At 41.7% G+C, this 13,475-nt stretch overlaps 1 protein-coding gene across 1 annotated transcript in view; it reads left to right on the forward strand.

Moving 5' to 3' along the window:
• The window catches only part of MID1 (midline 1), a 633,735-nt gene that overhangs the window by 16,217 nt on the left and 604,043 nt on the right, over positions 1 to 13,475 (forward strand). The window contains exons 2-3 of the mRNA XM_024756998.1: positions 1,894 to 1,987; positions 8,781 to 8,905. The gene's annotated coding sequence lies outside the window, so the exon portion shown is untranslated. The remainder of the gene's footprint in view (positions 1 to 1,893; positions 1,988 to 8,780; positions 8,906 to 13,475) is intronic.

The raw sequence follows: 13,475 nt of genomic DNA on the forward strand, positions 1-13,475 counted from the left end.
TCTTCTTTTTTCAGAATTTTTCTTGATACTTTTGCTTGTTTATATTTCTGAATGAAATTTGGAGTTGGCTGGTCAAGTTTTTTATTTTTGTATTTTTTTTGAAAATCTGGATGGTAATTTTACTGGGATTATGTTAAATTTATATATATAGGAAAACGAGAAGTCTTTAGAAAAATGTGTCATCCTATACATGAATATGCAGTGCCCTCTCCAAATGTTCAAGTCTTCTTTTGTGTCCCTCAGTGCAATTTTAAAGTGTTTCTTAAAATCATTTTAAAGTGTTGAGTTTATTCCTTGGTATTTAAACTTTGGTTTTGCAATGTAAGGGAAATCTTTTCCTTTTTTATATCTTCAAACTTATTATTGGTATATTTATGAAAGCTGTTGACTACATTCGACTTCTGTTTTGCAATGTTTTGAATTCGTGTGTTTTCGTTAGTCTTATTTTTTGTTTCTTTATCTTGGATTTTCCAGGGATTCTTTCATATAATCTCAACTAATAATAATTTTACCTCTTCATTTCTAACTCTAATGCCTGTAATTTCTTATTTCTGCTAATTGCAAAAAAGTTAGGACTTCGCAGCAAAATACTAACTAATAGAAGTGGTTGTGGACATTCCTAATTTTTGTGGGAATGTGTCTAGTGTTATTTATCCATTAAGCATTGGGTTAACTTTTTAGATTGGCATACAGTTTTTTTTTTTAACATGTTCAAGAAATATCCATCTATCTCTTTTTATTCCGAGTTTTAACAAAATCAACAAATGCTTTGGTGAATGGGCTTCTGTAGAAGACGATAGAGGGGTTGATTTGTTCATCTGAGTCAATGTGAACTGAACCAGCACAGGTAGAAAGAGGAGTCCAGAGGCAGAGGTGACCATGGGAGCATAGATTGCTGAGAAGCACCATATAACTTAGGGAAACTGGATCTCCTGAGGACCTGGAGATTCAAGTGGATCAGATCTTGAGCCCCAGGCGGTAGGAAGGCCAGGCCTAGCTGACAAAGGCTTACACTTTGCTTAAGGGCAAATGTATTAAATATTGTACAAAATGTGGTGAGCTGATACTAAAACATTCTATGGTCTGAAAGTGGTATGTGTGTGTCTGTGTATCTATCTATACGATTGCTTTTGATCTTCTGGTTTAGACCATTGCTTCTCATACTTTCCTGGGTGTACGTATCCCTCGGGGATCCTGTTAAAATGCAGATTCTGACTCGCTTACTCTGGATGGGGCGTGAGAATCTGCTTTTGTATTTCTCAGAAGCACCCAGGTGATGGCAGTGCTTCTGGTCCAAGGAGCACACTTTGGATGGCAAGGCTTTCGAGTACCCTATGTGTTGTCCGTAGAAAGAAATACAGAGATTGAGAGTAGGCGTTTAGAAACTTTTTGTAGCAGTTTAAGAGAGTGATTTTCTTTCTCATGAACCTGAGGATAAAGAAATTTGGCGTACATTTTGTACGTTTGCTTTTTATTTCATTCCATTAGTAATTTTTTGGTTTTGGTTTTTACGAAAATATCGGTGGGCAATTGATTAGAAATTAAAAAAACAAAACAAGACAACCGGTCCTTCACTATGGATAGTTCCAGAAGCATTACTTTAAAGTACCTCCTCTTGAAGGAAAATTGATTATCTTTCTTCTCTCACGTGGAAGCAGGAACATTTGTCTAAAGTTTTCAGTTACCCCCAATTAATTCAGCTTTATAATTCGGGAGTAGAAGAGATGAGTATGACTGTTCTACTGTTTACAATCGTAATATAATTAGCCCCTAGCTTTATCTGAATAATTTCAATAATAATTATCAATGAAAATAATATACTTGCTTCATTTTTTAAAATGCCTTTGTAATTGCTCAGAGTGGCCTCATACTTGATTCCATTGCTTTTTGCAGGGTTGGAGCACTGAGCACTGAGCCCCCTGAGGTGAGAAAGGCTTGTGTGGCACTGATGCGGTTTGAAGGTCACCTACAATGTGATTATCCTCAGGTGAGTCTGCTATGGTGCTGGAAATTCTAGTACCAAAAAGTGACTGCTAGAATGAAAATGGGCTACTACTCCATGGGAAACAGCATGAAATATATATTTTATTGTATCACATGAACTAGAGACAATTGATTGCATGTTATACTAGTGGTTAAATACTTAAAAGAAATTTCCACTTCTGGGAACTTCCTTGGATTTTGCGTTGTTGTTCTGTGTTCATACGCTTTGCTCTCTGCGAACACTTGACAATATAGATGAGAATTGTGTGGTGGGAAAAGGGCTAAATTTAAGAATGTTCTATCCATTTAAAGGTTTCCTGAAAATTGTGTGTGTGTGGGGGGGTGGGTATTATTTTATTTTAACAGAGAACAGCTCAGTCTGGCCCCCAAAGTACCACAGGAAAACACTGCAAACTATCACTGTGAACTATTAACTCCAATAGATGACATTTGTTTAAAGTCACATCACTGAAAAAAAACTTCAAAAGTGTGCTGAGGGCATTCATTAAGGACAAGTGAGCATTTAAGTGGTGGGTGGTGTTAATTAGGGAGATAGAAGGTCCTTGTAAGAGAATTCTTTTCTCTACCTCTCCTTTCTTTCTTTACTGATCTCTCTTATCCCCCTCTCTCTCCTCTCCTTCTGGCCTTCCCCCTTCCTTCCGTCCTTCTCTCCCGCTACTGCCCCTTCCCTTCCTTTTAACAAATTATTGAGCACCTCCTATGTGCCAGATATTATGCTAGACAGGAAAAAAGAGAGAAAAGATAGACTTTGACACTAATAATGAGGCCCCCAGACCACCAGGATTTGGGATACTTGAGCAAAAGAGATTTGATGAAGTTTATCCTCCAAAGGTAAGGGGAGAGGGGTGGTCAGAGGAGGAGAATGTTCTGGCCGGAAAGGAGTCAAGATCTGAGTACAGAAAGCTGAAGGACACACATTTCCACTTTGGGTTTAGGAGTGGCGGGAATGCTTGGGGTGTAGGAGGTTAGCACCAGGTCAGTATTACATCTAAAGGACTATAAGCCTGGCCTCTAATTGAAAAGGGGTGTGGAGGCAGGGTCTAGCAGGTGGTGAACCAAAAGAATTTACTGGGATCTGAAAAATAAGCTGAAGTAATAACCCCATCGTGGGCAGGCAGGCAAGAACCTTCCCCTTTCTGAGTTGAAAGTAAGCCTCTTGAGTCTGGACTTGCTTTCCTAAATTCCACTTCCTCCTTTTCTCGAAAATGAGGTGAAATAATACCAGCCACAAAAAAGCATTGACTATATATAACGTGAGGCTGTGATCTTGTTACGTTATAAAAGTGTCCCTTGGCTGTTTCATAGGTATAGCTGCTCTCTCCCTCAAAATAGCTTGTGTTTTTGGAAGCCCACATAGGCCACGTTTTGTTTTTCAGAGAAAACATTCAATGACTGTGGCCGAATGAGGTCTCATCTCTACCCCCGTGCAATCAAGGCCAACTGGGTCTCTAGGCCCACTTGATGCTAACCGCTGAGAGTCTTTTCTGGACCTGGCGATTTGGTACTGGTTATTTCCACCTGCTCTGAGAATGAAGCCTTAGGATAGAGACCATACTGAGAAAATCTTAAAAGTCTCTTTTGCTTTGAGAATCATGAAAGCGGGTAGTGCATCTTACCCATCTTCTGTCCTTGGTACCTCACACAATGTCTGGCACATACCTAACGTACAGCCGGATGGATGGAGGTGCCCACAACGTGCTACCAGGAGGCGGCAAAATTATTGTTGCAGTGAAGAAACGCTTTTTTTCCCTTTTGTTTTCCACAGGATATCTTCCTAAACCTGTCTAAATGGATGGGTGGGAGGATGGACAAGGGGACGGGATGATAGGTGAGCGGACGGGTGGGGGATGAATTCAATGTTACACCATCAGTTCCTACTGACCATGGAGACTCTTCAGTATCATTAAACTCTCTCGATATGATGACTCGGGGCAACTCTATCACCCATTTCTGAGTTTCACTTGGTTACAGTTTGAAATCACGGACTTCCATTCATTTGATTCTGCCACTTCGTGTATTAATCTGCTGCAGGTTTTGACAACCTAACAGTGATAATTTCTAGTTATTTGTGTGGGTTTGATGTTGGCTTTTACAAAGTTTTATGTACATGGCTTGTAAACCTTCATATTTTTGGGCTTTAAATGGTTTCTCACCTTCTCGGACAATGTTACAAAACATTTTATGGTGGAAAAGTTTACAAAGGGGTAGCATGAGTTTAAAAATTATAGTCAATGACAGTGATTTCATTGAACCAGAAAAATGGAAACCCTGATCTAGATCCTCTAAATTAAAAACAAAAACGCATTTGGGGTAATCACTTTAATATTGGACTCTACAGCTATGATAGATAGGAATTCTTTCCAAAGGGCATCCTGATTGGTGAGATCTGTCAATTGCATGAATCTACGACCCTGTGACCCAGAAGTTATCAACTCAACATTACTAACACACCTCCACACACACATTTCATAATCTTCAGTGTGAGAATTTTTTTAAAAAAAAATTTTAAACAGCTTTGGAGGGAAGAATCTTAACCTAAATCTTTTTGAGTAACTAACAAAAAGACTTAGGAAACTGCCACTGGGGGGCGATGGAAGTTCAGAAGCTGCCCTGCTAGTCCCTAAGGCATTGGAGCACTTCAGCTGGTTTATTTATTCAAAGCTGGAATTTGGACTAGCGAACCACCAAGCTCAGGGAAATTCCTGGATAAGGAACACAGTCCTGGGAAAAACCTACCAAAGATGGAATTAGCACCTTGGCGGACCGCCTTTAACACAAAGAGCTTTCCTTCCTTGTGCATCTTAAAAACTGACTTTAGTTCCCATCAGTTAGAAACAGAGGAAGCCAAGTTAAACTGCAAAGAAATGAGACAACAAAGGAGGGTGCTTATTTATCATGACCTGCAAACACATGTAAGTGCATAGTTTAAACGGCATTAAGGTATCTCCCAGCCACTTGGATCAGAGTTTTGGCTGGTGTGGGTGGGCCTCAGTCAGGAACTTTCCTGGGGGAGGAGGGAGGTTGTAGAGTTTATCTCAGGAAACTCTGAGTCATAGCTAACACTTCAGGTGACAAAGAATCTAGTGAGGCAGAGTTTAGCTGGGTTTAGAAAGGTATCTGGTGGAAAACAAAGGAGAAAAACATGTGTCTTCACTGAAGGGGTAATTCTGCAGCCACTTGGTGGTGGGCTGTGGGTTTTATTTCTCCTTCCCGGTTACCTCTGCGGTGCTTGGGACCACTGGTCGGATTGGGGTCCAAACCTGGCCCCAGACTTTGGCCATCCCACTCCATTCAGCATTATCATTGTTGGGGGTCCACTGATCTTACTTGGTTTTCTCTTCTTTCCCGAGATTGATACCATCAGTGTCAGCGGCACAAGGATTTTTGTCCCGCTTCCACTCCAAGAAGGGCCAAAGGACAGGGAGAAGTAGAACGTAAGAAAGCAAGTCCAGAATGCACTTTTGTGCATAAGAGAAGGCATAAATATATCCAAGGGACTGTGTTGCCCCCCATGTCCCATAGGTTCTCCGTTTCTAAAGCCCTCGAACCTAGCAGAGGGATGGCCCAGGAGTTCCAAGATTGCAGCTCAGACGAGGACCCATGGATCCCAGAGCTCAGTGCCTGGTGCCCGCTGGAAGCTGCTGATGCATGTTTCTGAGGACACTCAGAAATCTATCTGGAGGCATGTTACATCAGTGAGGACATTTGGGGTTTTGAGTGAGAAGCCCAACTTGAATTAGTCAAGCAGAAAAAGGAATTTATTGGTTCACATCCCTAGGAAGTCCAGGGGTGGGGGAGGCTTCAGGAAGGGCTGGATCTGGGGGCTCTGCCTCCCTCTCTCAGCCCGGTGTCCATCTGTGTGACAGTCTCTCTCCCAACTTCTTTAATATCCTGGGTAATTAGCTCCTATCAGGTCACATACTTTCTTTCGGATCAATGACTCTGTTGAGGGGTAGAACAGGGTAATATGATTTGCGGGGGCCCCGAGGGTTGTAACTGATAGCCCACCTAGGACCACATGAAATGGGAGAGAGGATGTTCCTCAGAGGAATTGATTCTGGACAGCCTAAAGCAGCAGGAATCTACATGCAAATAATTTGTCTGTGTGGACAGGAGATCAGTAAGTCAAATAATAATGAGATCAGTTAGCCAACAGTAAAATTAATCCCAATTGTAGTTTTGCTTCCTTAAATTCTACCATAGGCCTAATGAAAAGGCTCTGGATTCCTGAGTAAGTAAGTTGGGGAATGTCTCTGCTAATTCCAAGAGGATCTAGGAACTGTTTTCTATTGGCAAATGCCTCTATCAAAAGGAACCTGAGTTGTAATCAGTGCAATAAGGAAAGCACCGTGAGTTCAATATCGGATGCTGAAAAGAAAAGGGAACATACTGTCTAATAACGAAAAGGACCAACAACTGCATTTGGGACTAACAGTCCTGAAATTATCCCTGGAAACCCCTTAAGGTCTCCATAATTATTGCAAGGCTCCCTTAATTCAAGTGATCTGCTTTCTATGTAAGTCCTAATCATACAAAACACATAAACTGAAACCAAGTAAAATTGCAAGAAACTGAGCGCCTAAAATAGCTCGCAGCAAACACTGATAGGGTGTGATTGGAGACAGCGGGGCATTTGGGCCTGAGTGACAAAAAGGGTCTGCAAGGCTGAGAGGGTTGTCGGAAGCCATTGTGCTGAGGGCCGACATCCACCCACAGTTGCAAGGTCTAAGAGGAAAGCCCTAGGCCCTGCGGTGGGGTGGCCTGGAAAGGATACCTTTCTGAATGTTCTATTCCCATGTCTGAGTTCTCTCGAGCTCCCTCCCTGCGGGCTGTGAATCTGGAAGTCACTTCTGCTCCCAGTGGAGTGGCAAGAATACCAACCTGTGGAGTCATCTTGTGGGTGGGACGAGCTATCATATACCGGTCTAACCCAGGAGTTGGCACCCTTTTTCTGTAAAGGGCGGGAGAGTTAGTATTTGGGGCTTTGTGAGCCCTAGTCTCTGTCTGGAAATTACTCGGCTCTGCAGCTGCGGGCAATATGTGGCTGGATGGGCGTGGCCACAGCTAGCTACCCCTAGTCTAATTGGTACTTCTTCCCGGTTCTCGAAGTGTTAGCTCCTCCTTGTATGGACTGAATTGGGTTCCACCTCCCCACCCCCCACCCCTGCCAAATTCCTATGTTGAAGCCCTAGCCTCAGGTGTGACTGCATTTGGAGAAGGGTTTTTTTTTTAAGGCGGTAATTAAAGTTAAGTGAGGTCACATGAGAGGGGTGCTAATTGGCTAGGACTGGTGTCCTTATAAGAAGAGGAAGAAACACCAGAACTTTCCCTCTCCACCGTGTGAGAACACAGCAAGGCAGTCATCTGCACGCCAGGAAGAGAGCTTTTATCAGAAACCAACCCCGATGCCCCTTGGTTTGGGACTTGCGGCTTCTACAACTGTAAGAAACTCAATTTCTGTTGTTTAAGACCTCTAGTCTGTGACGGTTTGTGAGGGCGGCCCCAGTAGATTAAAACAATGATGCACACATTAACTGTATGAATCTTGTTGTCACTTTAAATTTCTTTCTTCTCTCCCTCTCTCCTTCCTTCTTCCCTCCCTCCCCCCCTTGCTTCCTTTCTTTTTAAAATTTTTTACATCACTCAAATGTAGGTAGAAAAAGGGAGGTAAAAACATCTGCCCTGCTTATCCAACAAAATTTTTCTGAAGCTTAAATTAAATCAAAAACATGAGGTAGGGCTTCCCTGGTGGCAGAGTGGTTGAGAGTCCGCCTGCCGATGCAGGGGACCCGGGTTCGTGCCCCCGGTCCGGGAAGATCCCACGTGCCGCGGAGCGGCTGGGCCCGTGAGCCATGGCCGCTGAGCCTGCGCGTCGGGAGCCTGTGCTCCGCAACGCGAGAGGCCACGACACTGAGAGGCCCGCGTACTGCAAAAAAAACCCCCCAAAATACAAGATACAGTATACTACAAGCAAATATTAAAGTATTTGTGTTTAAGCTCAATCACCTCTTTTTGCAAATGTAACCTAGCAACTCTGGACTCAAATGTTGAGGGCTTCCCCAACAAGCGAGGTTTCTTGGTCAGTGGAGTGGTGTTTGTGTTTCTTTGCCTGCGTGCTTTTATTTTTTTGAGAGGCGGGGGAGCTACCAGGTGGCTAGGAGAAGAAAACAAAAGGATTCTGGTTCTAGTCCGTGGTGGAGAGGTAAGGGAGGTTGGGCTCAGAACTGAGAACAACTGAATGAAGAAAATAATTACAGACTCTGAACAACGTCAGGGAGAAAGCCAGCAGGGTCACGTGACAGAAGTTACAGGCCTGGGACTGGCTGTAGACGAAATAAACAGTCTTTATGGCCTCTTCGTCTTCCCTCTCATCTTTTCTTCCCTCAACCCTCATCTCCAAGGCTTTCAAGCTCCTGGTTTCTCATGAAAATATTGGATGAGGATGCTGTTCTTTGCTTCGGTATCATCCGTAATCTACAGTTCACAGTAATAGTAATGACTCTTGTTAATTGTGTACTTCTGACCTGGGCACTACTATGCTAGGCATATTTTGTAATAAACTTTTAAAATTACAGTAGTTTGAGATCTACAGAAAAGTTGCAAAGCCATAAAGAGAATTCCCATGCACTGCACACACCGTTTACCCTATGACTAACGTCTTACGTGAGCCTACTGCATTTGTACAAGCAATAAACCAACTTTGATACATTAATATTAACTTTCATTCTTGATTAGAATTTTGTTAGTTTTTACCTAGTGTCCTTTTTCTATTCCAGGATCCCTTCCAGGAGACCACATTACAGCAGATCATCCTGTCTCCTTGGGCTTCTCTTGGCTGTGACAGTTTCTCAGGCTTTCCTTGTTTTTCAAGACCTTCACAGTTTGGAGGAGGAGTGGTCAGGTATGTTGTAGACTATCCCTCAACTGGGATCAGTCTGATGTAATGCATTATTTTTTACTCTGATGGCTAAGCTTCAGCGTTGGGATAAATTATTTCATCGTTACAGATGAAAATATTGAGGCACAGAGAGGTCAAGGAACTTCCCCAAAGCCACACAGCTAGCAAATGACAGAAGCAGTGATCAAACTCGAGGTTGACATGACCTCATGCCACACACTTACTTGGCCTCCCCAGCTCCTATCTGCTGAATTCTTGACATTGAAATAGTTCCCTTCAAGGCTACCAGGGTGATCCTTTTTGTAGCTGTTCTTGCATACAGTTTTAAACAATTTACTGGTATGTTTAATTAGGTTCGAACATTTCTCCAGTCGGTTATTTGCTGAACTATTTGTGTCACTTCAGTGGCTGCTTTCTTAGGGCGCTTGGTTAATTCAGAAGGAACGTCACTAGAAAGTATTAAAGAACTTGTGTTTCTAGGCGTGGTTCTCAAACTGTGCTCACCTGGCGCCCAGGATGGTCACCTGGGCTGCTCGTTAAACACGCACTTCGCCGGGGTGGGATGACCCCCTGGCCTGGTTTGCCCAGAACTGACCCGATCCCAGGATGTGGTGCTGAAACCCTAACCGGGACAGTCCAGGCAATCCAGGATGGTTTGTCACCCTACCACAGCGTTCCTAGGACCTGCTCGGGCCCAGCAATCTGCCTTTAAACAAACTATGCAAGGGGTTATTCTGTTAAACATACGGAAGTTGGAGATCCACTGCGTCGGATATGGGAACGAATTGCTGACATTGCTGGGGACGGGTTTCTGGAGACACTGAGAAAACCTCGATTTCCATCTGTTTCGGTATGTTTCATTCTGCCTGGAGTTGAAGTAGAATAATATCATCCAGTCTCCAGCCCTGATAACATCAGTGGGGTGCTTTTGCCCTCTAGGTAAGAAATAGGCACGACTTCTCCAGTTCCACCTTTGAGCTGAGGAATGATGGGAGCTCTTAAAAGATGTAAGGTCTTTGGGAGGTCATTATGTATCAGTTGTGATTAATGAATCTGTATTAACCTTGCGGTGGTGGTTCTCAACCCTGGCGGCTCAGTAGAATCACCAAGGAGAGTTGAAAAATCCTAATGCCCAGGTTCATCCCAGACCAACTTCACCAGAATCTCTGGGATGGGAACCCAGGCACCAGTAATTTTATAGTTGGAGAACCGTGGCTCTAAAGCAGTACTGTCCAGTAAAAATAATACATGAGGCATTATTTTCTAGTAGTCATATTTTTAGAAAGTTAAAGAGGAGCCCATGAACTTTAGGAATGTATTAAATTTAACTCAGCATATCTGCAATTTTAACCTGTAATCATTCTAAAAAATTATCAATGGCATGTTGCATGCATTTTTTCATGCCAAGTCTTTGAAATCTGGTGTGTATTTTACACTTAGAGCACTTTCTCAATTCAGATAGTAAATTTTCATCAGAAATACTTGATCTGTCTTTAGATTCGTATATCTGAGTTGTTCCCAACATGTTTAGAAGTACTCCAGTAATGGAATCAAGTATTAGCTTTTAAATTCACATTTTAATAATTAAAATAAAAGCAGTTTCTCAGTCTCACTAATCACATGTCAGGTGAATAGACAGGTAGCTAATAGCTCTTGTCGTGGGTAGCACGGATGTAGGCCACTGCTTCTCAAACTTGAATTTGTACATACAAATCACCAGGCAGCGTGGTTCAAATCTAGCTTCTGATTCAGGAGATGTGGGGTGGAGCCTGAGACTGTGTGTCTAACAAGCTCCCCGGTGATGCTGACGCTTCTGATCCTGCGACCGTACTTTGAGTAGCCAGGGACTACAGTAATCTTGAATGAGGGCCGCCTCAACTGAGTTCTCCACTTGCTTAGTGGCATTCTCTCATTTCAAAGGCTAAGAAATGTGTGTTGGTATGAATATATATGAAAAGAGGTAGGCATACATACACACGTTATGTATCTGAAGTATACGTAGGTGGGTGTGTGTGTATATATGTGTGTGTGTATATATATATATTTATATATAAAACGTCTGATCGTGTCTAGACACACAAATAAGCTCCACAAAGAGAAGGAACGCTTGAGTACTACACGTGTTATTTGTCTTCTTCACTTTCTTTCACATTCAACTTGATCTTCTTTGGTTCACTGGAACTGAACAACAGCTGAATGTTTAATCTTGATTTAAGTCCCTGTACTCCTTTGTTTGCTTTTTTAAAATGAGTGCAGTAGGTTTCTGCATTGTGTTTCAGTGTTTGAAGTTATTCAAAACGTATTTGATGACCCAGGCTCTGTGGTTCTGTGTACGGTGCAGAGTAAATCCCAGTTCCATTTGCTTCCCCTGTGCTTGTACGTGGAAATTGTGTGTCTCGGTACTTGTATTTATTTCTACAGATGATTTTTATTCTTTTCTAGACATCAGTATGGAAAGGTTATGTATTACTTTTGAAGTGTTGTTTCAACATGTATTTAATTATTCAATTCAGTTGGTTCCTCTGAGCCAAAGCTTATTTGAGCCAAAGCTGATTTAGCTCCTATGCCAGGTTCCAAAAAACAGATAAACAAAAAAAAAATCCAAAAAACAAAAACTAAAATTGAGTTCTCTTTTTGAGGATTTATAATCTGAGAAAGTTATCTGAGTATAAATAGCAACGAAAATCATAGTGAAATTGGAGGAATTGGTCATGCTTCTCCCTTTATTGTCCTTTCGTTTCTTTCTGAACTCAGACAAAGGAAGATAGGAAGAACGTAGCTATTAAAAACTTCGGGGGAAAAATCCAGAGGATAACCCATTAAAATTGAAGGAAATGAAATGAGGAAGAATAATTGGGTCTCTCAAAGCGGGATCTTTTACTTTAATCCTAATTTTAATTGTATTATCTACTATTGGTCATGTGAAGTGGGGAAGTTCTTTTTCTTTATGGGCTAGATTCTTCTGTATACCCTTAGAGATCCCAACAGTTACAGATCCCAGTAATTATAAGGTATGGCATCATCCATGAAAATGGCTATTAATTCAAAAGCTTAATTCACTGGGCTAGATTCAAGAGGAGCCAAAAGTCCCAAGGGAAATCAAGGTGGAGCTGAATATTAAATGAATATTCTCTTTATTTTTGTTTAACTGCATGGGTATCTCTGGGTCAAGTTAGGAGTATGCTACATTTTTTATTTCCTGTGCATCAAACTGCATTTAATTATAGCTAACAATAATAGCTAATATTCATTAACTGCTTAAAATGTCAGGGCCTTAATTACTTTATGTGCATTATTTTATTCTCATAATAACTTCATGATGTAGGTACTGTCAAAGTATAATTTTTAAAGAGCTAAAAACAGGGGTCTCACACAAATAGAGAATGAATGCATGTCAAGAATTTACTCAACTCATTAATAATGGAAACCCTAAGAGGGTTAAGATGATGCGAAGAGCATTTTGAAGAATTTGGTATTTATAGACATTCTGAGGGGAAAATCAGTGTGTTGGAATAATATTGCTAGGATAGATTCAAAACTGGTTAACATGCTACAGGGCAATAAAACTACAACCTTTGAGGTTACCGTTACCGCTGGGCAAAAATCTGTGAATTAACATGCGACTTCAGAGCATATGAATTCTAATCAAATAAAAGAAAGTCAAGCACAAATACATTCCCTGGGTAATTAACTCTTCAGTAGGCAGGTTAGTACCCCAGTAAGATTTTTATTTTTTAACCTCTTTATTGGAGTATAATTGCTTTACAATGGTGTGTTAGTTTCTGCTTTATAACAAAGTGAATCCGGTATACATATACATATATCCCCACATCTCCTCCCTCTTGCGTCTCCCTCCCACCCTCCCTATCCCACCCCTCTAGGTGGTCACAAAGCACCGAGCTGATCTCCCTGTGCTATGCGGCTGCTTCCCACTAGCTATCTATTTTACGTTTGGTAGTGTATATATGTCCATGCCACTCTCTCGCTTCGTCCCAGCTTACCTTCCCCCTCCCCGTGTCCTCAAGTCCACTGAGAGAGGCTTTGGAAACTGGTATTCTAACTGGATATTTTGGGGGCTTTTATTGGCAAAGATTATTCAGATGATAATATTTTGACCATTTTTTTCCTCTTTTTAAAAAGAAACCTCATTATCCTTTGCCCATTAAAACACCTGTCATTAAGGAGAATGCTTCTCAATTGGCTTCTTACGGATGGGGGTAGGGCTTGCACTGAAACATCATGCATATTATCCTTGCCCTTGACCACCAGCACACATTTGAGAACTGGCTGGCTAGGGGAGTTAGACTTTGAAGTCCTGAAATAGGCTTTTCCTTGGTACAAAGCAACATATGTTCATGCAGAATCTAAATCCACGAACCCTAGTCTATAATCGACTCAGCTACCCAGCTTAGATCACAGGGAGCTAATACATGCCTTTTAGGTGCAATTTGAATGAAGATCTTATCTCTAAAATCTAGATCTTAGAGAGGAAGAGCGGAAGAGAGAAGGAGATGATATTAATTGAAGGTGAAGCTAAATTTTGTACCCATTGAGAAGACCAGGAACCAGATTT

Source organism: Neophocaena asiaeorientalis, unplaced genomic scaffold (genome assembly GCF_003031525.2).
Source record: "Neophocaena asiaeorientalis asiaeorientalis breed wild unplaced genomic scaffold, Neophocaena_asiaeorientalis_V1.1 scaffold812, whole genome shotgun sequence".
NCBI classification, from domain to species: Eukaryota; Metazoa; Chordata; class Mammalia; order Artiodactyla; family Phocoenidae; genus Neophocaena; species Neophocaena asiaeorientalis.